The 26,935-nt window shown below is 41.0% G+C and overlaps 1 long non-coding RNA gene across 1 annotated transcript in view; it reads right to left on the reverse strand.

Annotated features, from left to right (window-relative positions):
- Window positions 1–3,804: 3,804 nt before the first annotated feature.
- Window positions 3,805–26,935, reverse strand: part of LOC144614042 (uncharacterized) — a 265,686-nt gene continuing 242,555 nt past the window's right edge. The window contains exon 3 of the long non-coding RNA XR_013551575.2: window positions 3,805–3,881. This is a non-coding gene — a long non-coding RNA (uncharacterized LOC144614042). The remainder of the gene's footprint in view (window positions 3,882–26,935) is intronic.

Below are 26,935 nucleotides of genomic sequence, written 5' to 3' on the forward strand. Positions count from 1 at the left end.
TAATGAGGTAGCGTTGTTCTTAGATGCATTCAGTTAAGGATTTATTGAGATCCAACAATGAGACATACACTGTTCTTGGCATGAGAAACAGATTAGTGATAAAAAGGGACCTTACCCTCATGGAGCTAACATTTTAGAAAATTTCATGATAAATAAGTATAGTATATGACAAGATGAGGTATATTTGAAGAAGGAAAAAAAAAACTAGCTGTATCAATCATGAGAAGCCAAATTATGATGCAGAAATAAACAAGCCTGAGATCTCAATGACTTCTTCTACAGGGCTAATATCCATCATGGACGTTTCCACATCTTCACTGTCTTCCTCACTCTAGGATCCAGGTTGACTGAGCAACCAAAATCTGTAATATTGCTGGTAGCCTTGGCAGAAGGGGAAAAAAAAAAAGAGGTCGTGCTGGGTCCCGCATCGTCAATATAATACTCAGCCTCAAAGTGAAACACATCACTTCCAACATAACTCACTGGACTGAATGGATTACTTAGATTGACCTATGAAATCAGGAAGCAAAGTCCTATCATGTGTCTAGATTGAGGGAAAATCTATAAATTTGGCAAATGACAATACAGCCACTGGGTCATAGTAAAAACATTGGCTTTTCTCATGAATAAAATGAGAAGCCATTGGAGACCATGAACAGAGAAGTGAGTATAGAATGAAACAGACCTATGATGAGATCTTCACTCTGACTCTGTGACTTGGGATACTGGGAACTGGCATACAAGAGCCTACCTTACTGTGCTGGAATGGAGATTAAATTGGATATATGTGTAATGTCTGGGATGGGATAAATTTCTGTAAAAAATGGTGACATATTGATTTACTATATATCAGTTTGTCTCGTTAAATAAAAATTGATTTCTTCAAAAGCAAAAGCCATGTCTTACTCACCAATGAATTCCCAAGGTCAACACAAGGTTTGACCCACTTTATCTTCTTATCATGTGTGCTTAATTCTTCAAAGGATGGATGAAAGTAGGGGTAAGAAGCAGATAGTATCTGCGTGTATGTTCTTTCTCCTAAGAATTCACATTTTCTTGAAAAAAGGGAGCTACTGTCTTGAATACGAAAGGTCAGGATAACAAAACATAAGCCATGGTTAATGATTAAGCTATGGCATTCCAACAGCAGAATCTAGCAGAGGCATGTTCTCTGTGGCCTCATGGCTTGGGGAACTGTTTGGAACAGGGTCAGCTGTCACCTTCCATTTCTGAAATAAGATATGACCTACCCATAGCTGACACATCTGTCAGCCCCACAGACTCTTCATTCAAAGAGAAAGGCAGGCTAGCAGCAGTAGCAATGCCTAGAGATAGAATTACAAGAAACCTGAAAAATCTTGCTCTGAGTGTGTGTCACCGCTATGAATAGAGGCTCCAGGGTCCAGTGTCAAGCTAATGCACAATGGGGAAATTAGGAATTGTTTTCTTATACTCACTGCATGTGTCACCTCTCACTGTGTGCAGTCTCTTTTCCCCAATCCTCCCATCTTGATCTGGCAGTAATGTTAACTTTGATCCATCCAATAGTCTCTTTTCTACCCTCATCCTTGTTTTTTCTCTAGAGACAATCATCTTTTGTATTATTGAACACATTCAACTAGTAACTAAGAATTTAGAGAGATAAGTATATCATAAGGTAAGCAATGATGATCATACTTCTTAGTTTACTTAGGACACTCATGGCTTTTGCCTAATGCTCAGGGATAATTATTAATAGTATCTTCTTTCGTTCTCAAATCTTTCTCAGTTTTGGATATATGTAGGATCATTAATTATAGCAGAACTTTATCCCTTTTTTGGGGTCACAAAAAGACCAAAAGTTATCAAGCCTTTCCAACAGAGTAGTGGTAGAGTTATCTTAAAGGTTCATATTATATTAGAGCCATCAATGTATTGGTGGTCAATCCGAATAAACCCCGAGGGCCCCAGGAGGGGAGGGGATTGTCACAACACATCCAGTAAGGTAGCAGTCCATTATGTTGCCAATCCCAACTGAAGCTTGATCTCCCCATCAAGTTCAGGTGTCACATTCTTCCCCCCTGGGAGAAACAAAGTAGTGGTGATAAAACACCCAGCCTCAGGTCTCTGATGACCCTTGGTTCAAACCTTGACTTTGCCGACTGATTTATGATAATTACCTCTTAATTTCAAGTTATTAACAAGAATAATAGCATATGATTTAGTGAGATTGTTGTAAAATTTTTTTTTCAATGTTTTTTATTTATTTTTGGGACAGAGAGAGACAGAGCATGAACGGGGGAGGGGCAGAGAGAGAGGGAGACACAGAATCGGAAACAGGCTCCAGGCTCCGAGCCATCAGCCCAGAACCTGACGCGGGGCTCGAACTCACAGACCGCGAGATCGTGACCTGGCTGAAGTCGGACGCTTAACCGACTGCGCCACCCAGGCGCCCCAAAGAACTACCTGTAAAATTTAATCACATAATGGGTGAAACTGTTTAACGGTTTATTGATAATAATTTAGAACATCTATTAATATTATTGATAAAATAAAATTTACTTTTGATATCACTGCAGATATAAGCACCTGCAGTCTAGAAGTAGGGAGTGTGCGTTGGTGGATTTGAACTGTTGAGGCAACAGTAAACAAACTCTTCATCTTGGATCTGAAATATATCTATGGCATCAACTGGTCCTCAGAATACTTTATTTTGATTAGGACAGGAGGGGTCTTGGATATGAGAAAGAAAGACAAAAAGATATCTGAACACAGTTCAGGCATTAGAATAAGTGATAAGATATTCCCCAGACCTGAGATCTGCATTTACATAATAAATAAATGAATATGCTACCATACCACTGCAAAATAGGCAAGATCTGAAAATGATGCAAGCTGTCTTGGAGAAGTTAGTGCAATTTCTTTTTAGTGTTTAGTAGGAGTTTACTGTGTATATGAGAACAGATCACTGAGAGTGGTCACAGAAGTAGAAGCAGCTACCACTGCAAATGAAAAGGAATTCAATCATGTCCAACTGTTCACAAAAACAAGTCAAGGTGAAACAAACTGAGTTCAGTCTGCTACTATTTTCATAATAGTTGGGTATGCTGAGCCAAGTCCCCGAGGCTGGTACGGTGGGCCATGTTCCACATGTCCTGCACAGTGCTGCAGCAGGGTGGGAGCCCCATCACCTGTGAGCTGGGTCAGGATCTGAGACTCAAATGGGTGCATTTAACTCATGAGCACTCCAGCCCCAAGCACAGCATTTCAAGCCTTGATCCTGCCTCTCTGTGACTTTTTTCCCCTGTAAGTTACAGCCCAGCTTGATATTCTGGAGAGCACACCATGGAGTTTGCTCCTAGGGGCTAAGGCATTATCTCAAATTTGGACTCACCCTCTTTTGGGGAATCATATTTGCCTAGGGAGTTGGAATTTGTATTAAGGAAATGCAAGGAACCACTGGAGACAGACTTCAGATTCTGGTTTTGAGACCATCTGAATTAAATCACTTGGAAAACATCTTTAAGATGCCGATTTCTGGGTCTTCTCACTATCTAAAGGAACCTATCTCATTGGACTATTTGAGATGGGATCTGAAGATTTACAAACTCACATGGTATTGTTTTCCTCATGAATGTTTAGAAACCACTAGGTTAGTGGCTTAATGAACAATTCAGTGTAAAGAAGGGAAAATAACCTTCATCAAGACCCAGTAATGGTAGGTGGCACTATCTTCATTTGACCATTGAGACAACTGAGGGTCAGAGGAATTACTACCAGCACGAGACACAAAGGATTTGGTTACAAAAGAGGGAAACAATTGCTACCTTTCAACTGAAGTGGCAGTAAGATGCTTGCCCCAATTCCCATCTCCCTGAAGCGGTAAAGAACATTTCCATGGCCTGGGGAGGAAAAGAGGATTTAGGATGGAACAACTTGTTTTGACCACTTGGTGAAAATTTTTATTAAAAATATGGAAAAAAAATGATAACCAAGCACAAAGTAACTGTACCACCTTGAATGTGGCCCCTGCCACATCTGATGATACCAAGAAGTCAGAGCATTTTCCAGGGGCAAAACTAAACTGTCACCTCAAGTTTGCATTTTAATTCACGTTAAAGGAATTGGGGAAAACTTAGATTTTCGGGAAATAGTAGCTCACAGGTTACTGAGCAGACGGCAATTTCCCCTCTGCCTCTTGCCTAAAAACACACATCGGGTGCGTCACAAGCAAAGCCCCGCCTGGTTATAGCTCTATTACTCAGTCCTGAAGCATTTGCTTCTGTATTTATCATGCAGCTGAGAGTATAAATATAGATCTTGGACATTTGTAGAGAGGAGGTTTCAGGAGACTGGAGGGGCAGAATATCAGCACAGAATCTGAAGAAAGAGCATTAGTTTCGGGAATAGGTTTGATTTATAGAAGTGGACACTTGGGTCCTTTGTCTTGGAGCACAGGACTCATCGGATCAGTTGGTTTCTTGCCACTTTACAGAAAGCAACCACTCATTCACTCCGTTCTTATTCAATCCCAGAGAGCATTACCTGCTCATTTAGAGCAAAGAGTCTCAAATTTTAATGTGTGTACAAAGCACCTGAGGATCTTGTTAAAATGCAGATCATGATCCAACAGGCCCGAGATTCTGCGTTTTTAACCAGTCCCAGGTGACTGCATGCCCACTAACTGATGGGCCACACTGAGTGACCAGGACTTAGAGCACGGTCACCTGTACAAGTTCACGTCCAAACTTTACCACCCTCCAGCTATGAGACCACAGACACATACCTATTTTAAACATTTGTATATAATGTTCACAGATAACGAGAGTGCCTAGCACAGGACTGTTTTAAGGACCTAATAGTGGTAGGTCCTATAGTAATCCATGCAAAGTGCTAAAATAATTTCTTGTAACATCATGTTATATCAACAGACGCTTGCTATCACTATAACCAGGCATTTATTGCATGCCTATCAGATGCCAGGGCTCTAGGAAAAGACATAGAAGATGTGATTTTATCTTCATAGACCTAATAGCCTGGAAGTGGTCAGTAAAATGGATGGGCAATATAAAGACACAGAAATCTCCCATAAGTTAGGATGTGGACTAGTACATGGTGTGATGATAGGAATACTGGTTATGGGGTCATGAAGCCTGGGGACTCCTTTCCCTTTGTCATAAAAGATTTTGTGCAAGCTTCCTTCCTTTTCTGGAATGCTGTTTTCCCATTCGTAACAGAATACCAGACCGTATAATCCTATATTCCAAGTCGTGACTTACTAGCTTTATGATCTTGGTCACGTTTGTTACACTCCTAAGCCTTATTCTTATTTATGAAGTTGAGATAACAAGATGACAGTTGTGAGAATTATATATTAGTATAAAGTATTGAGATCATTATCTTGCATCCTTGAACACTCAATAAGTCTCCTACCTCAGCCACCTCCTTCTCCTCCTCATCCTTTACTGCTTATTTTTTTCTTATTCTTTCTTACTAGCTCTATGACCATAGCCAGTTCACATTTGCCACTACATAAGGCTTTCTAAAATTGCTTAACTATATATGGTGTTTATTTTCAACCTTTATTTAGAGTGGTTCACAAAGCCAATCAATTCTTTAAACTAGAGATCACCAGATTTTTTTTTTCCTGAAAAGGGCCAGACAGTAAATATTTTAGCGTTTGCCATAGACAATATGTAAACAGATGATTGTGGCTGTAATCCAATAAAACATTATTTACAAAAAAAGAAGGTAGGGTGAATTTGGCATACAGGCCACAGTTCACTCACCCCTGCTTTAAATTAAAGACACTGTAAATGTTCTGTGATTTATGAGAAAGTAAGTTTCTTCCAACACAAACCTTTGGTCCGTATAATGCATGATGTTGTAGGAAAGTACATGGCTCTGAGCTCTTCCCCAACCACCTGCAGCCCTGCCTTTACTCTAAGAACTCCACAGCCTTAGAACCACAGAGTATTACTTTAGAGGAGGGATTCAGAGGTCAAACCTCTCCTTTTAACAGCGAAAGTAAACAGGTCCACAAAGGGGAACTCATTTACTCAGTTAACTGCTCCAGGGACGGAGCTAGCACCAGAACCTTAGTCTCTGACTTGAAATCAGGAATTATATATATTTTTCTTTTTAGCTTGAGAAGAGGAAGAAATCATTTCCTTCAGGGAAACACACACACACACACACACACACACACACACACACACACACACATGTGCACACACACACACCTTCATTTCCACTGGGGTTTTAATACAGAAATGGATTTTTTCAATCTTTCTGCTAATGGATATGCCATAGTCAGACATGAAAACACTACTATGTCTGCCTAATGGAAATACCAGTTCCCTGTCCTTGTCACTTGGAACTCATATTAAAGGTCTCCTTTCATTTCTAGCAAAACAGAAAAACACCCTCTCCCTCCTCTTACATCTACTCAGGTTCCAGAATCATTTCTCTGGCAGTAAATCAGTAGTGAATGAGATGGCTAATTCACAACCATCCATATCCCATCCCCCAAAGAAGAAATAGGAACAGAAAGCCTTGGAAAAGAAACAGGCTTCCCCCTGCTAGAACCTGAATGGAAATATTTTCTGTTTTTAATGTGCCATTTTTCATTTCTTTATCCTGGCCTCGCTGAGTTGTGCTGGGGTAAAATAAATAAAATAATAATTATACCAAAGTATGATTTATTGAGCATGTAGTATTTAACCAGGCATTGCACTAAATGCCTTTAATCATATGTGGGAGCATTATGAATCTCATTTTAAAGATGAAGAAACTGAAGAACAAAAAGAATAGGAAGAGGATTATTGGAGGCTCAAATTCTGCCTCCAGATAATAGACAGGTACAAAATTTTGACATAGAAATTAATGATGTAAATGCGCATGATTCCATTTACTTGAAATGTCCAGAAAAGGTAAATGTGTGCAGATAGAAAACAGGTTAGTGGCTTCCTGGGGCAGGGGGCGTGGACAAGGAGTGACCATATTGGCGATGAGGATCACCCTTGGGCTGATGGAAATGTCCCGACATTGAATTGTGTGATGGTTGCACACCTCTGTAAATTTACCTCCAGTCATGGATTGCACAGTTGAAAAGAGTGAATTTTATGGTAAGTAAATGAAATGTCAATAAAGCTGTTAAAAAAGTAGTTATGTAGAACAGAAATCAAAAAAGGCTTCTCTCCACTCCTCTCCTATGGGCATCTTCATTTCTCTTTACAGCCACAGGAAAGTCCTTTCTCACCCAGGGTTTTTAGCTCCCATTTCTTCTTTGGTGACAGGACATGGAGGGATGAGTGTTGACCTCTCCTACAATGCTAACTTATCTCCCAAATGATAATCTTGGAATTTGAGTGGGTGCAAGTAGAGGAAGACAGTGCTTCTTTCTTTTAACAGAAACAAAAGGAGACTTTTACTACACATGGACTATGACAAGAATGGAAGATCGCTTTTCCCATTAAATGGATACAAGCATATTTTAATAGATGTTAGAAATAGTTATTGCAATAAGCTCATTTATGTATTTGTTCATTTGCTCAGCATACATTCATCAAATCCTTGTTATGTGCCAAGCACCTTTCTTAACTCTGGGAATAAAACAATGAATACCATAGTCAGTACCCCTGTCCTCCTTGATCTCAGGTCCATGAGGCAACCTTATGGTTCTCTTTGTGAACATCCTACCCTTTCTCTGGCTCTGACTCTATTTGGAGTTAATCTCTCCCAAACAATCACCCACATCATTTTTTTAAAATTATTGAATACGTTTTACATGTAACACTGTGTAAGTTTAACCCCACGCCATTTTATCTGCCTTTAATGACTCCAGTCATAAATATAGAGCACTGGAGTTATATTTGTTCATTGCCAACCACCAGAATCACCTTCTCTCTAAGCCTATAAAATCCTCACCAGTAGATGCCATGATTAGTGCATCTCTCTGTCTCCCACAGGACCCATTATAATGTCCTGCACACAGTAGACAACTCAGCAAATCTCTTATATGATTTTTTTTAATTTATTCATTAGCTGATTATAATGTATAGCTTTCTAGGTGACAGGTACTCTTCTGGGCATTAGGAAATCTAGTAGTGACCAAGACTTACAAGGTCCCTGCCTTTTAAGAACTTAGGTTGGCTTAGAGGAGACAATCAACGAACACGATAACAGAAATAGTGAGGTCAGATAAGGAGTATTATAAAGTAAATAAACAGAGGGTGAATCACTGGGATGGGCATTAGGAGGCCACTTCTGCAAGGGTGGACAGAAAAAAACCTCTTTGATGACTTAGCACTTGATATTAAATATGAAAAATGAAAGCGTCAGTCTTATGAACAGGGAGAAGAATATTCTAGGTAGAGGAAACATCAAGTTAAAAGACCCAAGGCAGGGATGCCTGGGTGGCTCAGTCAGTTAAGCAACTGGCTCAGGTCATGATCTCACAGGTCATTGGTTTGAGCCCCACGTCGGACTCTGTGAGGACAGCTCAGATTTGGATTGGATTCTGTGTCTCCCTTTCTCTCTGCTCTGCCCCCCACTCCTGCTCTGTCTGTCTCAAAATTAAATAAACATTAAAAATTAAAAAAAAAAAAAAAGACCCAGAGGCAGGAAAGAATTTGGTGTGTTGGAGGGGAGGAAAAAAAAGAAGAGGAGGGGGGGAGGGGGAGGGGAGGAGGAGGAAGAGAAGGAGAAGAAACAACCAGACCAGTACCTGGAGCCTAGTAAGGAAGGAGATCAGAGGAACAGGGAGGTAGTCTGGGTCAGATCACTAAGGGACTTGCAGGCCACTATGAGGAGTTCAAATTTCATTCTATGTATGACAGATGAAGGGTTTTAAAAAGCAATGTGACATAGATCCGCTTTATATTTTAATAAGATCCTTTGTGGAGAATATGTGGGTGTAGGGGAAGCACTAAGGCACTGAGACCATGAATAAATAAATACTTGTAGTGTAAAGTTTCTTGGGTGTAGACTGAAGACCCAGTCCTGGGTCTGGAGTATAGAGAAACCTCAGTGTTATTCGACATGTACATCAGAGTTTACTGTTTTCAAGCCCAATATACTGGCATCAAGTCTTCCTCATTAATTCCATGCATCTTCTTGTGCACGTCTGAAATTATATACATGTGTCACAACCAAGAGTCATCAGGGAGGTCATCCAGAGTTCTGAGGATCTCGTGATGGTGTGTCATGTATTTAGGAGTTTCTGCATCTTCCTCCTTTTCCAGGGAATTAGGTGCACTTCATATCACCCTGGCCTAACTTTAGCTGCAGCTCTCATTATTTCCCTTTTATGCTCAAACTCTGCTGGCTTTGGCATTCCACACACTTCCTGTCATTAAGAGGAATCCATTTAAATCCGAGGAGCCTCATTAGAACAAGTATTTTATGGGGGCAGTATCCCATTCCATGCATCTCAGGATGAGAGAAAGATAGAGGACACTGATCTGGGAATTAAGAGACCCGGTTCCGTTTTATACTAGGCTATAATTCGTTATCTGACGACACCCCTTCTCCACGCCCCAGTTTCCCTATTTGTAAAATAAGAAGATTGAACTTGATGAGCTGTGAGGTAGATGTTTCTTTGCTATTCTTTAGAATGTGCTTCTCTTGTTTCCTAACCAGACTTGCTCATGATTGTGCTTCCTTCTCTGTAGTCTTTAGGGCTGTCAGGGGTCATGGCATATTATATTACTTTTAGCAACTACAACAACTCATTGCAAGAATTCTTAATTTTTTTTTTCCATCCAACTATCCTGCCAGTGAGCCATGAACTCATTCATTCATTTCAGAAATAGCCTTAGAATGTCTATTATTCAGGGGCACCTGGGTGGCTCAGTTGGTTAAGCGTCCAACTTCAGCTCAGGTCATGATCTCACAGTTGGTGAGTTAGAGCCCCACGTCAGCTCTGTGCTGACAGCTTGGAGCCTGGAGTCTGCTTCAGATTCTGTGTCTTCTTCTCTCTCTGCCCCTCACCTGCCTAGGTTCTGTCTCTGTCTCTTTCTCTCAAAAATAAATAAATGTTAAAAAAATTTTTTTTGAGAATGTTTATTGTTCATCAGACACTGCTAAGTGGTGGGGATGTAATATAGTATAGGATACAATCTCTGTACTCAAGATCTTCAAAGTTTGGGGAGACAAGGAGCAGACACATCCACAGTATACTGCAATGATTACTACGATGGAGAGAAGCTTAGGATATGGAGGAAGTACAAATACATACTCAAGTACAAAGTACAATACTCAAGCACAGTATAGTGCAATGAGTACTATGATGGAGAGAAGCTTAGGATATGGAGGAAGTACAAATAAGAGGCATTAAAACCAAGCTCAGAGCAACCCAGGGAAAGATTCCTGAATGAGTTGACCCCAAGCCCCAATCTTGAAAGCATAGAAGGAATGAGCTAAGTGAATAGACAGGGAAAGGTGCTCCAAGAAGAAAATGCATGTGACAATGAGCCAAAGGTAAAATAATCTATAAGGAGGCCAAAACAGCTAGAGGATTGGGTGGATGGTAGGAGCCAAGACTGGAGATTTAGGCAAAGAACAGGTCATAAAGGGCCTCAGGTATGATGCTAAAGAATCAGAATGAAAAAGGGTTGAAGGAGGAAAAGAAACCTCACTACTTACTGGATTAAGTGGGGCAGCACTGTTCACGTGTGATGTGAAGTGTCCAGCACATTGAGGCATGGCAGCCTTGTAGTAAAGCGTGAGGTTTCCTTGAGCAACCAGATCTAGGTCTGAAATCCATTTCCACCACTTACCAGACATGTGAACGTGGAGAAATTTCTTGACTTCAGCAGGGGCCATCTTTCTCATTTGCAGTAGGGTTGTTGGAAAGATTACATATGTTGATCTTTTAGTGCAATGTTTGCACTTGAAAAAGATTTAGTAAACGTTAACTCCTAATGCAAATTAATGTCATGCTTTCCTTCTCCTTCTTCTTCCTCCCTTCCTTTTCCCTCTCTTCCCTCCTTCCTTCCTTCCACAGATTCCTAGATTGACAGACAAGGATGAGATTGAAAATCTCATGCAGTCCAAGCCCTTGCATTTTCCTAATATGCCTACTGATGACACCTTATTTATTTGGTTCATATGTATTTAGTTGTTCCTCCATTCAGCCAGGACTATTTACAACAGTATGGTTCAGGTGTGCAATGATGAGAGTGAAGGGAAGATAGTCAAACCCAATAGAATTAGAGGCTGTAGGTTCAACTCAAATCTTCCCTAATGATGATTCTTCCATGAAGACAGAAGACCAAACCTGACCCTGTTCACATGGCTGGTTTACTTGACTACATGGGTGAGAAGAGGAAGAGAGTGGTTAAATGCAAGGGCTTCCCAGTCAGCCCTGGGCATTCATTTTGGCCCTGGTTAACTGTAGGATGCAGGCAAGTTATTTAACCTTTTGTAACTTTAGTTTCTTTATGTATAAAATAAGGTTATATGTTCTACTTATAGCAACCTGGAGATCCTACAAGAGAAATGTGTAAGTGAGCTTCAACATATGGTGTATGTTACTCTCATCACTTTATCAGTGTTACAATGTTGAGAAGTATGTGTATCAGAGTTATTATTAGTAAAGTATTATTAGTGTCATTAAATTATAACATAAATTTATTGTTAGTGTTACTTAACAATATTATTTAGTATTAGTTGATGATTATTCCAAGTATTTTTGTCAGTGTTCTTATTATTTGTGTTTGTATTATTAAGTAATACAGAAGATAAAATACCTGTGTCAAAATCTATACATAGGCTGATCGATATTCCCATGGTGAAGACCAACAGCTGGGCAGGCTGAGATAATCTTTTGAGAAGATGGACCAGGACCAGGTTTCATCTTCTCTACAAGGTCAATCCTCAGCAAACCAGACTCGAGTTTACTGCTGTATCAAAAGTCATCTGGGGTGGTCTTGTTAGGAGGTGGGGGCCTAGGAAGAAGATTGGCAAATGTGCTGGCTGGATGTGTGGGGCTGCTTCAGGTGGGTGGCCCAGTCCTGGTCCACTCGGAATCATGGCACCTGCCCAAATCAGAAAGCCTTCACAAAGAAACATTTTCCTGTGAGGAAAAAGCCAGTGGGCTCATAAAGGAGGAATGAAGGGCAGGGCTTGGCTATCTGGGTCAGGAAGGATTTGTAGGGAAACAAACACAGTAACTCATGAGACATTAGAGGAAATTATCTTTAAGAGTAGAGCAGGCTTGACTTAACTCATCTTTCCATGTGGTTACATTTTATTGGTGCTTGCTGGGTGACAAATCATCCATTTTTAGATTTTATTTAGCTTTAGTTTTGATCTTATGAGTTAAGAATGACTAATACCCAAAAGGGTATGACCCTGGAGAAAAGCATGCTGGGGAAGCACATTTCTGGGTGCATGTTCCCTCTGTGCCTAGAGACACATATTCAAATAAAAATCAAGACTACTGTCCCACCAGGAGCCATTACTTTGGAAAGTACAACAGGGCTTTTGAATACGTCTTTGTCTGCCATTCTTATTCAAGGTTATCCAAAGAGGAATCTGCTTCAAGAGAGGAGAGAGTAGTAAATTTAATTGGAACTTTCAAACAATGTTCAGCCCAAAGCTAAAATGCTCAACATCGAATAAGCATTTAAAACCACTGGCCAACAAACACAATCAGTGTCTTCAATACGCGTCACTTCTTGAGTCTCAGTGGCTTGGAGAAGCAAGTACGAGGGATGAGAAGTTCTGTTCTTGCTTAATTCCATTAATGGTCAGGCTGCTGGGGAAGAAAGCTAATCATCTCCTATCCTTTTCTGACTATTTTTGTTGCTAGAGTTATGCCCATAAGAAGTCAACCCTCTATGACTGAAGAAGGGAGCATTTTGCATATCTATTTTTGAACTTTGACTTGCACATGCTGTGATGGGCTAGTCAGAGGTTAACCCTAATCTATGGGGCCCCTTCGTTCCTCTCAATGATCCTGGAAGGAAAGCATAGTTATGGCTATTAGCATCTCCATTTTCAGTTGGAGAAACAGATTCCCAAAGAGTTAATGACATGCCCACTATAATACAGTAAGTTAGTAACAGAGGCACAATAGGAACCAGAGTCTCCTAAATTCTAGAATCTATACCATACTTGTTTGAGCAGCCAGTGATCTTTTTCACATTTTCAAAAATTAGAAAAAAATGTTTAGTGACTACACTCTGCATCTGGCTTTATTTACCTTGACCTGTGGGCTGAGTTGTCCACAATCTCTCCTCTTTCTGAGCCACATAGAATTGCCAGCTGGTGACTTCTCAATAAGTATAATAAAAGCAGGTATGTGAGAGTTTACAAACTGAGATGTTTCAGCAAATCATTTGCTGTGATTAATTGCATCCTTAGAGTCCAAGGATTTTGAAGAATGAACAAAGCTTAACCCCCTCATTTTATTTTACAGAAAGGGAAACAGATTTAGAGAAGAAGATATTGCTTGAGGTCACATACTCTGGACCCCTCAATGTCCTCCAAGAACTGATGAGGTAGCTGATAAAGGAAGTTCAGAGAAAAGAGATAAGAAAAAAGAAGTATGAGGGTTCCTTTTTCTCCACATCCTTGCCAACACTTGTTATTTCTTATTCTTTTGATTCTAGCCATTCTGGCAAGTGTAAGGTGGTATCTCATTGTGGTTTTGATTTGTATTTCCTTGATGATTAATGATGTTTAACATCTTTTTATGTATCTATTGGCCATCTGTATGTCTTCTTTGGAAAAATTCTTTTCAGGTCCTCTGACCATTTTTATTTAAAAAAATGTTTTAATATTTATTTATATTTGAGAGAGAGTGAGAGACAGAGAGAGAGAGACAGAGCACGAGCAGGGGAGGGTCAGAGAGATGAGACAGAACCTGAAGCAGGATCTAGGCTCCAAGCTGCAAGCTGTCAGCACAGAGACCAACAAGGAGCCCGGCACAGAGCTCAACTCAGAGCCCGACGCGTGTGGTGTGTGTGTGTGTGTGTGTGTGTGTGTGTGTGTGTGTGTGTAAAAGAACGAGATCTTGACATTTGCAGCAACATGGATGGATCTAGAGTGTAAAGTGCTAAGAGAAATAAGTCAGTCAGAGAAAGACAAATGCCATATGATTTCACTCATATGTAGAATTTAAGAAATAGAACAAATGAACAAAAAAAAGAGAGAGAGAAATAAAAAAAAAAAGATTATAGAGAACAAACTGGTGGTCACCAGAGAGGAGGTGGGTAGGGGGAAGGTTGAAAGAGATGAAGGGAATTAAGAGTACACTTACCATGATGAACACTGAGTAATGTACAGAATTACTGAGTCATTATATTGCACACCAGAAACTAATATGACACTATATTAATTATACTTCAATAATAAAATAAAAGAAGTATGTACTTCTATAAAGCAATCCCTGACACTTCTTAGCTGTGCAGCCTCAAATAAGTTCCTTAGACTTTTTGACTCTCAGCTTCCTGGGTGTTACATGGTATTAATAATAGAACCTACTCCATAGGGCATGTGAGGATCCAGTGATGGCGTGCATGCAAGTCTCCGAGTGCAGAGCCTATTCTGTAGCAGGAACTCAACACACAGGGGCTTAATAAAGGCTTACCAGGTCAGAGCATGGGGAGCGGGAGTGGGTTTGTGAGTTAAGGCAGTGCTGGGGGGAGCTGAGGGAGTGATTTATGTCTTCTGTTCCCACACTTGGTTCTATTTGGGAAAACAGAGTGGTGAAGATAACAGGAAAAAGGGGCATGTCCTTGAGTAAATCGTCTATTGTTGCCCAGATGTCACTCTGGTAACAAGGAAACCCCCTGAAATCAGTTTGTCCACAGCTCTGGATATGACTCTCCAGGGCTTTCAGTGGCAAGTGCAGGGGTTCCGAGAAGGAGCCAGGAATGAGGCAGTCAGGGATGGGAACATTTATTTCTTTGGGAGTCTTCCTTTTCGGATGTTCTCAGAGCTTTGGATGCACTGAAGTGATCTTCAGGCTAGAATTTAGTCCTGGAGGGGTTTCTGTTCCACCTTGCCCCTGTTTATCTTAGTCTGTCATGGGGCAAGATGCCAACTTTCCTATTCAATCAACTGATTAGACTCAGTGCTTTTTATAAATAGCTTCTGGAGACCCTTTTTGAAACTTCCCTTGGGATTTCTAAACTCTCCTTAATAAGGACAGATTGCAAGAGAAAAGAGTAGCAATTTGCTAAAGGCAAATGGATGGGGTTGAAATAGGGGAATAGACCATACATAAAAAATCATAGTAAAAGTGGGAATTTGGGGATGGCCATATGCTTAGGAAAATTTTCTAATTTCACTTTCATAAATGATCACTCAGATAGGATGTGGCTTCGAGTGGCTCCTTCATAACAATGATAATTTTCCCACATCAGACAATAAGATTAATAGAACCATATGGAAAAAATAACCTTGTTTGAAAGAATTCATTTTTTCAAGCACATTTAGGCACTCATTTGGTTTTAAGAAGGTACAAGCAATCCTTATCTAATCAGTTACAAACAATCCTGACCGTGGCAAGTAGTCATATACTTCCCACCTATATCCTTGACACTGGTGTCCTCCCGTTAAGGGTTAGTCTTCAAGTTCTAGGATAGAGTTAAAGTAGATTTGTTCTGCTTTAGGTGGGCAGACTTTCACATGAGGACACAAATTCACAGAGGATGGATAAAGTATAGAAAGCTTCAGTCTCCAATGCTACCCCCTGGAGCTCACTAGAGACACAACAGGCAGCAAAGGGGAGGATTCTTAGCCAAAATGACACCTTAAGGATTACCATGTCTTATTTCTTATCAGTCCAGACAAGATTTGGCAGTTCAAGCTGCGGGCAGTGTAAGTGGAAATGTCAGACAGGCTAAGGATTCTTCGTTTCCTGATCAGAGAGGAGACAACTCTTTGAACAGAAGGTCTCAGCAGGTACAAGAACAGCAGTACAGGCCTGGTTGCTTTGGCTGTGTCACGAGAGAGCTCTCAATCCTCCTCTGTAGGGCCTCTCAATAGGACCAACTAGGTGCAGTCTGGCTCTTATCAGGAGTAGCCACATGCAAGCAGTGGACAGACAGCAGGCCCCCAGACAACTGCCCCAGGGATACCTGCTAATCTTTAACCAGAAATCAAATCAGAGTAACATATATTTTCTGTATAAGAAGCAGAGTAACCAAACCATGCCCCTAGATAAATATCATAATTAGTGCTTCTGTTGTTAAAATTATTTCCCTTCATATAATATTTCATACCATATTCCAGTGTTTATAGCAATCTTTAAAAGCAGATGTAATAGATATGTGAAAATGCTCATTTTGCAGAAGAGAAAATGAACTGCTGAGGCAAAATGAATCTACCAAGATCTAGAGCTGTTGCAAACTCTAGGACTTTGAACTTGTTTTGAAATATACACAAAGTGTCAGGGCATTTTAACTGCATGGATTCCATTCAGTCACATAATTCCCTCATTCATTCATTCCTTTAGCAACTATGATTTGAATACCTGCCTCATTGCAAGCACTGTTCTAGGCACTTAGGGGATGTCACAGAACAAGATGGACTGAAACATCTGTCTCTGCAGCCAGATACAGAATAAAATATGTACAACGTCTCCCCTACCATCATGCACCTTCTTGTGCGACGTGACTTCCAAATCAGCATGATTATTATATGTATATGAGTTTAAATACTAGATAAAAGGTGGTAAGTGATCTGGAAAAAAAGAAGCAAGGTAAAGGGGATTAGAAGTATTGGTAGAAGGGAAGTTAAATTTTAAACAGGATGATCATGGTGGATCTCATTGAAAAGGCTAATTTGAATTTGAAGGAGGTAATGAATAGAGTTATCTGGGTTAGAAGCTTTCCAGGCAGAGCACATACATAGCAAAGGAGGAGTCTGGCATGGGTGGAGCATGTGGGTGAGAGGGAGAGTAGCAGAAGTTGAGGTTAGTGAGATGATGGGGGCCAAGTCTTGGGGGGCCATGTGGGTCACTGTGAAGACTTTAGCTTTTACTCTGCAACAATGTCTGAGCCTCTGCAAAGTTTTGAGCACAGAAATGGCATAACCTTATTTTTTTGTTTTTAAATGATTCCATTGGCTTCTGGTTTGAGATTAGGTTTAAGGGGAGCAAGAGCACAGCAAGAAATCCAAAGGAGGTATGTGGCAAGGACAATGAAATATGTTCATGAAACCTTTCAAGTCTGTCCTAGACACACAAGAAGACATTCTCTACTCTCTGTGGTAAGGTTAGCGCGATGTGACCAAGTTTTGTCCAGATGTGATGGCACCACTTCCACGCCTGCCCTAAAATCTGACATATGATGTTCCAAACTCTGCTGCTTCTGTAGCATTCATGAAGACCCCATGTTGAGAAGAGAAGCAGTGAAAGATGGAAGGAGCCTGGGTTCTCAATGAAGGCATGGAGCATGGCTGCTTCCTCCCACACCAACCACACTGCACTGGGACTTGAGTATGTTTGGAAAGTATGAAAAAGAACAAAGAATTCCCAATCCCACTCTATTTATTTCAGCCTTGTGACTAGTGATGGTTAGACTTACTTCCTGTTTTGATTTTCTAAAACAAGAGTGCTGTGCCCAGATTGGCTGTACTTTTTTCCTCCTCTCAGTAACACCTGCTCAAAATCACACCAGTACTGCACACTTCTCAACATCACAGCATGCAGCAGTGACCTGACACACTTAGGGCAATGCTGGATGTGGAAAATAAGACAACAATACAACAACAAAAATAACTAAATTAAAACAAATTTACTTTTCCTTTTTTCTTTAAATACTAAATTTGTGGCAGTGTTTTCTTAAACATTTTAGCGTTTTTACTATTTGTTAGCATTGTTTAAATAGAGCATTCACTATTTCAATCCCTGAAAAATATTTAGACACCTGACTGCTAGCCTTTTTCTTTCTTTCTTTCTTTCTACCTACCTACCTACCTACCTACCTACCTACATATGTCCATCCATCTACTTATTTATCTTCTTTTATCTTCCATCGATTTTGTGATGTTTTATAAAATATTATTTATTAGACAATTCTTAAAGCCATAAATCTAACTGGCCTAATGACAGGCAAACAGTAAACTCTGCCCAAAGATACTCTCCCTTTGGACATAGGAAAGGGGAATGAAGGTTCATATGCCTTCGGTCTGACAGGTATTTCCCCGAAAGTATTATTTAAAATGCCTCATCAGGGGCGCCTGGGTGGTTCAGTCAGTTGAGCGGCCGACTTCGGCTCAGGTCACGATCTCTCGGTCCGTGAGTTCGAGCCCCGCGTCGGGCTCTGGGCTGATGGCTCAGAGCCTGGAGCCTGTTTCCGATTCTGTGTCTCCCTCTCTCCGACCCTCCCCCGTTCATGCTCTGTCTCTCTCTGTCTCAAAAATAAATAAACGTTAAAAAATAAATAAATAAATAAATAAATAAATAAATAAATAAATAAAATGCCTCATCAGCAGCTTTGGGATAACTTTCAGCAGGTGGGTGGTTAAGGAGGAGGGAGCCATAGGGGCACGTGGGTGGCTCAGTCGGTTGAGCACCCAACTTCGCCTCAGGTTGTGATCTCAGTTCATGGGTTCAAGCTACACATCTGACTTAGTGCTCACAGCACAAAGCCTAATTGGATTCTCTGTCTCCCTCTCTCTGTCCCTCCCCTGCTCGTGCTCTCTCTCAAAAATAAATAAACATTGAAAAATTCTTTAAAAAAAGGAGGAGGGAAGGGAGCTATAGCAGCATCTCCCTCTGACTAATGAGTTAATAGACTCAAAGTAACCTGAGTGTCACCATGCCACCAGGCACAGCTCAGAGAGTTCTGAGGGACAGAGGGTCACCAAGAACCTCCACATCACTGCAGATACTGCCTCATTTTAAGCTGGTGAGACTGGAGGCTGACACTGCAAAACCACCCAGAGCAAGTGAGAGAAGCACAAAGGCCTGGTGGTTTAGGAAACGAAGTCTGGATTCAGCTAGAACTGGGTGTGGAGCCTGCTGTTGTCACTTTCTAGATTGTAGTCCTTGACAATGCTGCTTAATCCCTCTTACTCTTTGTGTCCTTAAATACCAGTAATGGCTATAAAAAAGTTATTAGTACAATACTCTGTCTTATAGTAAGAACTCAAGCTGTAACCACAGTGGTTCTTCTAGTGCCACTATCTCCTGATTCAGAAAGGAGCATCCCAAGGGCATTGTTAATTTCATTTGTAGATCTGTAAGACATCACATTTACAACCCCAGCATCTGCTAAATGCTCTCAACAGGAAGTGATTGTGAGTCCTCCTTGCTGAAGGTTATAACAGAGCTAGGCAAGGAAGGGTCTTCAGGGGTTCAGATAAGGAAGGTGGACTGGTTCCTGAAGGCAGAGAGGAGGCCACCCCTGGCCATCTCCTGAGCTTGTCTCCATTCATATAAGTGGGTATGGGAGGGAGCAGCAGCCTTGTCCTCTCCACACATCCTCCTGCCTCCCAACATGGCCAGGGATGGACAGATGGCAAGACAGGCACATGACAGCCAGGGTAGCCTGGTCAGTTATGTATCATAGGTAGTCTGATGAGTTTCCTATCAGAGGCAACGCAAAAACAAAACAAACAAACAAAACCTAAAATAACAACAACAACTAAAACCCCCAAGTTTTTCATCTTCATCTCTGTCAACTCTGTGGTGTTAGAAATGATCTTCCTCAAAGATTTTGAAAGGGCGGGCCTAAGCCGGCCGACTCCATCTTGTTCTGTGTCCTTCACCTTGACCACACCTCCTCCCCTTGAGTAACCCCCCCCCCCCCCTTACCTGCCTAACAGGACTCGGACCCTTCCCCAGGACCCTTCGCCAGCCAATCGGCTGAGGCCATAGCCATTACCTCACCAACTACCCCTAGGCCCTAATAAAACCTTTGTCCTTTTGAAACCCGCTCTCTCTCCCTGGTATCTCACCGCTGTGTTGGTGCAGGTAGGGGATTGAGCTCAAGCTAGCTCGAATAAAGGCTCTTTGCTTTTGCATCGGACTCGGCTCCCTAGTGATCTTTGGGGATCACGAATTCTGGGCATAACAATTTCACATATTGTACCTCTTACAGGAAACAGGGATTTCCATTGCATCGGGCAGGTAGGTTGGTGGAAGAAGAAAGGGAACTAATAAATTATACACATAATAAATTATAAGCTAGCGCTTAGTGCTGATGAGGTTTGGGGGTGATGGTGGGATTTGTGGGGTTTGGAGCTAACAGCCAAGAAAGAATTCTTGAAGACATCTTTGGTGCAAAAAGGTGATTTTATTAAAGCATGGACACAGGACCCATGGGAAGGAAGAGCTGCACTGGGGTTTTGGGGGTGATCCTTTTGTAGAGTCAGAGATAAAGTCAAGAGTTTCCAAAGAGAGTTTCTTATGCTAAAGACTCACAGATTTTTGGAGGCCTAGCTATTGTCAAGCTAAGGTTGTTTTTCCCTCTGGCAAAGCATTAACATTAAGACAGTAGGGAGTTACTGGACTTAAGGCCATGGATGGGATTGCCTTTTTGTTGTAAACTGGAAGAGACTCTTATCAGCTTAACCATTAGTTTTTTTGTCCTTCCCCTTTTTTGGGTAGTCTGGAATGCCTGAGGAATGTCATGCATATCCCATCTTAGGGGGAGGGGTGCTGTTAGCCTATACTTTGCCCTCAGCTTCCCCAGGCTTCCTCCTCAGTGCCACTCACTAATGTGCATCTTACTTACATTATCTCATTAAATCTTTACAAAAGGGGACTATCCCCTGTTTAGGGATGAGGGAAGTGCTTTGGAAAAATTACACAGCTCAGAAGTGTCAGAGCCCAGAATCTACCCAGGTTTGTCTACTCCAGTCTCCACCCTTATCACTCCAGATCTAAAGCAAAGGCTGTGGCAAGTGGGGCTTTCAGCGCTTGCTGTTAGGACCCAGGAGAGAGGCCCCACAACCAGAGAGCCTGTGTCTGGCCTTAGACTGTGTAGGAGGAGAAAGCGCACATCTGTTCATCTTCAGCACACAACACTGAAATTCTTGTAACAAGAGTCTGGTTGGAGCTGGTGTTCTTCTCTGTGCGTGTGTTTCAAGAGAGAAACACACCAGGTTCCCAGGGAGGCCACTGATGAACAACTAGTCTTTCCCAGAACTGCCCCTCTTTCCCAGCCTCCTGTGGAAGGAATATAGTAAAGTGGTGAGGCCAGAGGGACAGTCTATGTAGACAGCTTCTTTGTGTCTCTATTATCATTAGGCTTTTGCTGATACCTCCTACAGGGAGGGAGGTCTGTAAATCATCAGGTGGGCCCTGCTATAAATGGAGGAGAGGATTTTGCTCTATCTCTGGTTAGGTCCCAAGCTGCAGAGGGGCTTGGTGATATACCTGGCTTAATACTAGTGTTTTGAAATATGTCATCATTTCAGCCTGTGAGGCAGATAGGATCATCCTCATTTCACAGAGGAAAAGAGAGAAACCTGGAGCCTAGAGATGTTTGCTTGCGAGTCTCCTACAAATTTCAGACTAGAATCCAAATCTCCTGATTCCTGGGCCAGCGCTTTTCCAACATGGGATTTTAGGCGTGGCACTAAGAGATCAAAAGGCCTTCAAGGCTTGAACAAAGGCTCAGGGAATGGGCTTTCAGCTAGTGGACAGTCCCGTTCTAGACTGATATTTTGAAGGGTTAGAAATGACTCACAATTTATGAGCCTCTCTTCCCTGTGTTCTAAGTAGTGTATAAACATTCTGAACTTGCTTACCTCAAATGCAGGATCAAAACAACAACAACAACAAAATGCTTGATTATGCTTTGGGAGGAGACTTGAGGACAGCACATATATAGGCAGGGTAGTTCCGTAATTAATCAAATCTTCAGAGGTCAAAAGTTAATAGTATTGGCCATCCACAGTTTAGCCATAAACTCAGACGTTTGAAAAAGCTCCTGACAATGGAAATATCCTTGTCAAAAAACTACAGCTCCAAGACAATGTGCTTTGCTGCCCAGGGCAAGCTGTAGCCTGTGGATTATCACAAGGCTTTACACAAAGAGTCTGGTGAATATTTGTAGATGGAATTTAATGAATGAAGAGGCATAAACCCTCTGGCTCTCCTACCAGGTCTCATGAAATCTTATTAAATACACTTTAGGTACCAAGCTTTGTTATTTGCTTCTCTCTCTCTCTCTCTTTATTCCCCCAACAGATTGATATAATGATTTAGAAAAGGAAGAGGAGTTGGCAGAAACAGTGAAATGTCAATAGAAGACTTGACAGCTTGAAAATAGGAGAGGAAAAAATAAAAGCCAAGCAGACAAAGAGACCTACCTCCCCCACGATATAACATTGGGTTGCTGAACCAATGAAAACTAAGTTTAGGATCATCAGAGATGTGCACAGACTATTTTAGACTGACTTTTGCCTACGATAGTTTACTTAGAAATGTTTGACACTGGGGCACCTGGTGGCTCAGCTGGTTAAGTGTCCAGATTTGGCTCAGGTCATGAGTCTCACAGTTCGTGATTAGACAGTTCGTGATTTCTAGCCCCACTCTGGAGTCTGCTCTCAGCACTAAGCTGGCTTCAGATCCTCTGCCTCCCTCTCTCTGCCCCTCCCTTGCTCTCTCTCAAAAATAAATAAAAACAGGGGTGCCTGGGTGGCTCAATCAGTTACGCGTCCAACTCTTGGTTTCAGCTCAGGTCATGCTTTCATGGTTTCATGGGTTCAAGCCCCAGGCTGGGATCTGCACTGGCAGCACTGAGCCTGCTTGGCATTCTCTCTCTTCTTCTCCCTCTGCCCCTCCCTCACTCGCACTGTCTCTGTCCCTCTCAAAATAAATAAATCTTAAAAAAGAAAAATAATAGGGGTGCCTGGGTGGCTTAGTCGGCTGAGCGTCTGACTTCAGCTCAGGTCATGATCTCACAGTTCATGGGTTCGAGCCCTGCGTCGGGCTCTATGCTGACAGCTCAGAGCCTGGAGCCTGCTTCGGATTCTGTGTCTCCCTCTCTCTCTGCCCCTCCCCTGCTCATGCTTTGTCTCTGTCTCTCAAAAGTAAATAAATGTAAAAAAAATTTTTTTTAAGAAAAATAATAATAAATAAAAACATTAAAAAATAAATAAAATTAAAAAATTTTTGACACTTAAAAAAATTAAAATGTTGGACATTTTAAAGAGGGTGTCAAGCCTCAGTTATCACTTAACAGAAGGGTCTCTGTCTATGAGAAGGTATGCATGAGCTTCCTATGTCCATTTTACTGGGCTTCCCTCTATGTGTACAACTTGGAACTATGGAAGACTGAGACCTGGAAGACCCATATGGCATGTTTTATATCTTGACATTGTTTTCTATTCTAGATAGCATGGTGATTTTGCAGTCAGAGGCAATGCAAAAACAAAAAAACGAAAAAACAAAACAACAAACAAAAAAAACCTCCTCTTTTTCATTTCTTCTCTTTAAGTCCATCATGGTGTGGCTATCAGAAAGAACTTGCCCCACAGATTTCCTTTATTACCAGCTTTTACAGTGAGTGGAGTGGGTTTACCATGGTCTAGTTTGGCTTCAAGATCTGGTCTTACATTCTTTATTCCTTTTGTGACAAACAAAATACTAAAACAAAAACCAAACCAGCAAACCAAAAACAAAAATGAAGAAACAGACATGACTTATATATAAAGATGATTAGATACATAGATAGATAGATGTAGATACAGATAGAGAATGATGGCTGTTAGCAATGAATGACAAGCAAAGTAAAGAATGCAAAAGATAGAAAGAAGCCCTGTTTCCATGCCGGGCTCTCTGATCCCTAAGTCTATAGCATGTATCATTGGTCAGTCTCTGTCCACCTGAAAAGCTGTGTATCAGCTGAGACAGAAATTCAATGTGTGGCTCTAATCTTTCCCATGAATGAGTGGATAAATGACACTCAAGTGGACCACTGGGGGCCATAATAGATTAACTGTGCTAAGCCATGAGGGTTTCTTGAGAGTTAATCACAAGAAGGAAGTTAAATATTGTCAATAATGGACATAATGATGGAATAATGATGTCAACGGTGTAAATAATGATGGCAATAATAAATAAGAATGACCTTTTATTAGATATCTCATCTTTGTCTGAAAGCACTCTGATCACTTTACCTTCACTCTTGCAATTAATCCTCACAAGAACACATTGAGAGAGAAGTCATTAACTGCACATTATTGATCAGGACTTGAGGTTCAAGGAGGTTAACTCAAAATCCCAATTCACACAGGTAGTAAGTGATGGGGCTAGAATCCAACCCTAGATGTGTCTGTCTTCAAATTCCAGTCTCAATCCTCCCTGCTTTCCCTCCTTTTCCACCTCTATCCTCTTCATCCTCCAGTCTTTAAGGCTAGCTAACTCCACAGATATCCTCTTTGATCCATTACTTCCTAATACATTTTTTTCAGGAGTAAAAGGATTCAAAATAATGATATAAGTTTGTGAGCACCTACTTTTATAAGGCACCATTGCATAAAAACTCACAGTTTACAAAAGAATGGAGGAAATGAGCATGTATTTATTAAGTGCCTGTGATGAATCAGGCACTATATATGTTATTATATTCCTCTTAATTTTCTCAACCACAGTATGCATCTCACTCCCATTTTACAAGTAAAGGGACTAAGTTTAAGGATGAAGCTTATCTAGAATCACACATCCAGTGGAAACTCTGACTTGGATATATATTCACCAATCCAGGCCAGGTAGCTGGACCAAGCTATATGCAACCTGAACCTCAAAACATCGGGGCTTGAAGAGCCTCTGTGCTCAGACACATGCCCAGCCTGAAATGGAACATTTTCCAGACATTCTTGTATTGCACACGAAAAGTATAAATTCTGGAGGGCACTTTGATGATAGTTTTCATATACATGAAGGAGCGTAGATGTTGAACAAACATATTATATTTTTACAAAGAATAGGACAGATACTAAAAATGCACATCTCTAGTGATCCTTGTGAGATATAAGCCTACCTACCCAATCAAAGGAGGGACAAGGAGACTCCAAGCACAGTGAAGTGAGGCTTTAATCAAAGTTCTTGCAAGAGCAGGTCTCTGAGGGACAGGCATACTTGGGGCAGTTACAGCAATTCATCTCCTTGCATGCAAGTCCCTGCCCTGGTTCCCCAGGGGCTGAGTACTACAGAGGTTACTGCCTTACCCAGATATTGCCTATGCCCCTGTAAGGCAAAAAGTAGTCTGACTGGAACAAATGTGCATTCCCTGAGGCAACGCAGAGACTTTCAGTCCCTCCTCCCTTTGTTCTTTGGCACATGCTCACTGCAGAGCCCACGAAAATGAGCTCATGAAATGACAGGGGTAAGAAGAAGCAGGAAGTGAAGTGTCTAAGGGTTTGGGACTCCATTATGGAGGGGGGAAGGTTCATAAATATTTCCAATAGGTTGTAAACCTACTGTTAACTAGACAGCACAGCTTTTATTTGGTGTTTCTGAAAATGAATCATCTCCCTTACTTCTCACAATCCTCATCATAAGTGCTTACAAGAATAGTAGTAAAATATAATAGCATACAGTAAAAATGTAAGGGGACCTGGGTGGCTCAGTCGGTTATGCCTCCATCTCTTGGTTTCGGTTCAGGTCATGATCTTGTGGTTCTTGAGTTCAAGCCCCTCATCGGGCCTTGTGTTGCCAATGGAGACCTGTCTGCGATTCTCTCTCTCTCCCTCTCTCTGCCCCTCCCCTGCATGTGTGCTCACGCTCTCTCTCTCTCTCTCTCAAAATAAATAAACTTAAAAAAATAAAGTAAAAATATAAATATCATAAGTAATATCATTAGTAAAACATTGTTGCCATGCCATAGAATAAAATTCCGCCATGAAAATGATGAATTACATTTACATTTGTAGACATAAAAAGATGTATAATATGCAGTCCAGTAAAAAAGTATTTAAAAAACTATATATTCGATGCTAAATAAATCCCTATCTCTGAAATGGAACTCCCCTTCCCAAAATACATATAGACCTGGAAAAAAAGGACTTATGACCTTAATTCTAGTTTGCATTAGATAGTAGAATAAAGGATAATCTTTATTTCCTTCTTCAAATTTTCTTGAAGTTTCTGAATTCCATTCTGCAATAGTAACAACTTGTAGAAAATGAATTTAAAATTTTGTATGTCTTGCCTATTGTTCGATGTGAGCACCGTTAAATTTTTCTAGACTTAGTTTGCTATACCCTAAGATTATGAAAATACTTACTAACCAGCATTTTCTCGCTTCTGTAATCTTGCTTGCTTAACACATTCTTCCCCTTCCCCCTTTTTCTCCCGCCACAAGTAACGGACAAAGCCTTCCTGCCAAAGGACAGACAAAGGACGCCCAATCAGAGAACAACAAATGTCTTTACTTTAAAATTAACCAATCAAGCCCCTCATAACCTGAAACCTCCCCTATGCTATTTGTCTCTGTCTATAAAAACGCTGTACCAACCCTGATCGGGGCCTCTCAGCATCACTGGCGACGAGTGTGCAGAGGTCCAGGTTCGAACCTGCAATAAATGACCCATGCCGCTTGGCTTTGACTTACGACTCTGGTGGTCTCTTAAAGGGGGTTCGCGACCTCGGGCATTACATAACTCACATTGATTCAGTGCAATTTTACATTCTTTTCCTAATCACAATGATGCTGTCACAATAATCCCACTTTATAGATGTGCAATTTGAAGCTCAGAGAGGCTCATTATTTGCATAAGGAATCGTGGAGCTGAGATTTAAGTAGTTTTCTGCCTCTACAAACATATTCTCCTAGCTTCACCATCCTATACTATAATAAATATGTATCAATTTTGTTATTAAAATACAATGTAACTGTAATAATAATTTAGAATTTTTTTTTCTACAAAATGCACTATTATCTGTGTATTTTGCACAACCTATCACACTGTGTTTCAATTCAACCATTCTTTATTTTCAGGTGCTTCCTTTTCCTTTATTTCTTATAACACGCCTCCACTA

Source organism: Panthera onca, chromosome D4 (genome assembly GCF_046562875.1).
Source record: "Panthera onca isolate mPanOnc1 chromosome D4, mPanOnc1 haplotype 2, whole genome shotgun sequence".
NCBI lineage: Eukaryota > Metazoa > Chordata > Mammalia > Carnivora > Felidae > Panthera > Panthera onca.